Raw genomic sequence first — 4,593 nt, forward strand, 5'->3', positions numbered from 1 at the left:
AAATGCTGGGTCGTTCCACCAATTAGGTGCCTTTCACCCGTGGCAGAAAGTGGGGGTTTCTGATTCAGGGATAAAGTATATTCAACCAAACTCTGCCCAGGTGTCATTCTAGGTCTGCTACACGTTTGAGTAGTGTAACTTGCTGGAAAAAACAACTTTGATTTCACAACATTTTTCCATTGTCATAAAGTGCCACAAATCCAACATAAATCCCCTTGTGACAGGGGGAATGGAAGCGTGTTGTGTGCAACAGGGAGGGATAATTGAACGCAAGCTTTAAAAAAATGTATTGTTAAAATATTTCTAGCCTGTCTAAGGGTAAGAGGGTTGACTTATGCACGACCTGCTCAGGTTCCAACACCACACAACACCAGAAAATGACCAAAGAGTAGAACCAGCTCTTTTATTAGATGTTCAATGTTTTAAGGAAAAGTTTCACCATATTAAAAAGAGTTCAGTTCACGTAACAGGGTTGACCTTAAAATGAGGGACAGGTTGTGTGTGTGTGTATATATATATATTTTTTTTTTTTATATATTTTTTTTAACCTAAATGTGATTTAGTGATGTCATTTTAAGTAAATAAATCTTCAGGAATTACTTTTCATGGCAACAAAATAACTAGGGCTTTACAATGGTGCAAATTTGGAGAAATTTTAAAATGAAGTAATGCTGAATTTTGGCACATTAGCAAGTCTTGATTCATATTATAAATTTGATTTATTGAATTTGAATGTTGCCTTTATTAAAAATGGCACTTCATTTAATATAATAGGTTTTTTTTAAATGCAATATTTGTGCACAATATCTACCTAAAATATCAAAGAGACGCAAAAGGTACTCATTTAGTAGTAGCAGTAGTAGTAGTAGTAAATGGGTGGAATATGCCACCTGAAAAGACGAAACAAGCCATTCACATGCTAATGTTAAGGTAGGGCTGGAAAATTGCAGTATCTTTATGTCCCTTCTCTATGCGAGGGCAGCCTCGTCATAAATCTGCATTTTCTCTGAGCGGACAAGCTTTGATAAGTATTGTGGTTAACCAATTGTGAACGAGTAAACTCCAAACACTGGCCAGCACACAGTATAAGACATGACACATCTGAGACGGTGGACTGTAGATAGAGGAGCAGACAATCTGAACTATCCCTCCAAGATCCAATTCTACTTCTAAATAATATTCAGGACAATTTGAACACACGGAACCTGCTATTCTCTCTCTATCGGAGGGGGAAAAACTATTAGCTAAGTAATTAACTGCCAGTCTTAGCACACTTAAATTCCTTACCTCAAGTTATACTAGGACTTCAACAAAGCTCAACCGTAATATTGTGTGCCCTCAACATCTCACACTATCTCAACATGACAACTCGTCAAGACAAGCTTGATCTGTCCGCCTGTGTTTTCTGGAACATCGCTTCAGGGAAAACGTTGTACTTTCTGATGATTTTTCTCCTCTCTCGGTTACCAGCTACCTACTCATTAGATTGGTGAGACTTAACTTCTTATGGCTGGGGGCAGTATTGAGTAGCTTGGATGAATAAGGTGCCCAGAGTAAACTGCCTGCTACTCAGTCCCAGTTCAGTTGCTAATATATGCATATTATTAGTATATTTGGATAGAAAACACTGAAGTTTCTAAAACTGTTTGAATAATGTCTGTGAGTATAACAGAACTCATATGGCAGGCAAAAACCTGAGAAAAAATCTGACCAGGAAGTGGGAAATCTGAGGTTGGTCATTTTTCAACTCATTCCCTATTGAAGTTAGTGGGATATTGGTCATGTTACACTTCCTAAGGCTTCCACTAGATGTCAACAGTCTTTAGATGTCAACAGTCTTTGTTTGATGCTTCTACTGTAAAGTGGGGGTGAATGAGGAGAAGAGTATCTAATGTTCCATGTATAACACTTGTATTTTCATCAACATTTATAATGAGTATTTCTGTAAATTGATGTGGCTCTCTGCAAAAATCACCGGATGTTTTTGGAACGACTGAACATAACGTGCCAATGTATACTGAGATTTTTTTTATATAAATATGAACAAAAAATACATGTATTGTGTAACATGAAGTCCTATGAGTGTCACCTGATGAAGATCAAAGGTTAGCGATTCATTTTATCTCCATTTCTGATTTTTGTGACTCCCCTCTTTGGCTGGAAAAATGGCTGTTTTTCTGTGACTTGGCTCTGACCTAACATAATCGTTTGTGGTGCTTTCACCGTAAAGCCTATTTGAAATCTGACACTGTGGTGGGATTAACAAGATGTATATCTTTAAAATGGTGTGAAATACTTGTATGTTTGAGGAATTTTAATTATGAGATTTCTGTTGTTTTGAATTTGGCGCCCTGCACTTTCACTGGTTGTCATATCGATCCCATTAGTGAGATCTCAGCCATAAGAAGTTTTAAAGGATGGCAGCAGTCCTGCACATTGTTTAAGAATGAATTGATCTGTGGTCTTTTGCAAAGCTTTGTTATAGCATTCCCTGTGATCTACCATTTTCTGCTCTGACGTACTGTGATTTTAGGGGAATGGTGCACGGTACATTATTTTGTTATGGTTACTGTCTTTTTTAGCTGATGACTATGGATCTCATGGCAGGAGAAATGTGTGTTTATTTTCCACAGAATCCACTACCGGAGCAAAACTCCCAGGCACGTGTAACTTGCCTTGGGGCTAATCTGGGTGCTGAGTGTCTGCGTTGGCAGGAATCATCTTGTCCTGCTCAAACCACAGGATGCATTCATTTTAACAGAGCCACTGCAGGGCTGCTCTGTGAGCCTAGAATTGTGAGAGCATCTATGAACTTCAGTGCTATGGAAATGGTACTGCTCTATGGCCCTCCCACTATAATCATGACTCTTTCAATAACAATCTTCTGCTTCTGTTGTGGATGCATGTACATGTAGGCACACAGGGCTGTGGCTCTCAAAACTGTACACTTCTATTTCTTCATGTTTTCACTGTAGCTGATGCCAATCATCTACAGAGCAACCTGCATACTATTACTAGAGCAAACTATGTCCTTTCACTTGACTGTATGACGCATATATTGGGGCGGCAGGGTAGCCTAGTGGTTAGAGCGTTGGACTAGTAACTGAAAGGGTTGCAAGTTCAAATCCCGAGCTGATAAGGTACAAATCTGTCGTTCTGAGGCCATCATTGAAAATAAGAATTTGTTCTTAACTGACTTGCCTAGTTAAATAAAAGGTAAAATAAAAAAATTCAATAAAAATCAGAATTATACTATTTAGCATTGTACCACCATTCATCAGCACAATTGTCTATATCAGGCATTCCCAGACTGGGGTACGCCAAATAAAAATGTGAATCACATGTTTTTTTAAATACCAAAAAATGGTAATAAAAAAATAAATAATTTTTCACATTTTCAAACAGTCCATTTAGTAAGGCCCGTGTCCATAGAGAGACATACCAGCTCTGCTGGTAGTACTGCCACTACCAGCACTACTACACCTTCACCTGTCGATGACACAAGTTGTTCTGCTTCCATGAGCACATCCAAAGCTAGCATCAGTAATTCGACATTTGTTGTTAGCTCAGCTAGCATGGACACTGACAGTTGTGAATCTGATGCAGCCGAAGAGCTACTGTCCCCTTACCCGGGAATGCACCAAACAACCAGGACAACAGGAGAGGATTTTTAAAAATGTACTGGACAGCTTTGTGACATCAAATGGAATTCGGTGGTCAAGATGTATTGGTTGGTATCTGTACTGATGGCGCAAAAACCATGACAGGGAGACATAGTGTAGTGGTAACGCACACACACACAGTTGCTCCCGACGTCACATGGGGTACAACCGAGAGGCTCTTGCTGCCAAGGGAACACCTGACAGATTGAAATACGTTTTGGACATTACAGTAAAAATAGTTAACTTTGTTAAAGAAAGGATTCCTGAACTCTTGTGTATTTTCTGAATCGTGCAATGATATGGGCAGCGACCATGAAACGCTTTTACAACATACATAAGTGTGCTGGTTATCAAGGGGCAAAGTATTGACACTTTTTTGAGAGACGAGCTAAAAGTTATTTTTACTGACCATAATTTTCACTTGTCTGACTGCATGCATGATGAGTTTCACACTACTGGCCTATCTGATGTTTTTTTCTTGCCTGAATGATCTGAATCTAGGATTATACAGAGACTCTCCGCAACTAAACTCAGCAAAAAGCAAAAAGAAACGTCCCCTTTTCTGGACCCTGTTTTTCAAAGATCATTTGTAAAATTCCAAATAACTTCAAAAATCTTCAGTGTAAAGGATTTAAACACTGTTTCCCCATGCTTGTTCAATGAACCATAAACAATTAATGAACATGCACCTGTGGAACAGTCGTTAAGATACTAACAGCTTACAGACTGTAGGCAATTAAGGCCACAGTTATGAAAACTTAGGACACTAAGTTCGTTCGTTCTAAGTTCTAAGGCCTTTCTACGAACTCTGAAAAACACCAAAAGAAATATACCCAGGATCCCTGCGTGAACGTGCCTTAGGCATGCTGCAAGGAGGCATGAGGACTGCAGATGTAGCCAGGGCAATAAATTGCAACGTCCGGACTGTGAG

Source organism: Oncorhynchus keta, chromosome 36 (genome assembly GCF_023373465.1).
Source record: "Oncorhynchus keta strain PuntledgeMale-10-30-2019 chromosome 36, Oket_V2, whole genome shotgun sequence".
Taxonomy (NCBI): Eukaryota; Metazoa; Chordata; class Actinopteri; order Salmoniformes; family Salmonidae; genus Oncorhynchus; species Oncorhynchus keta.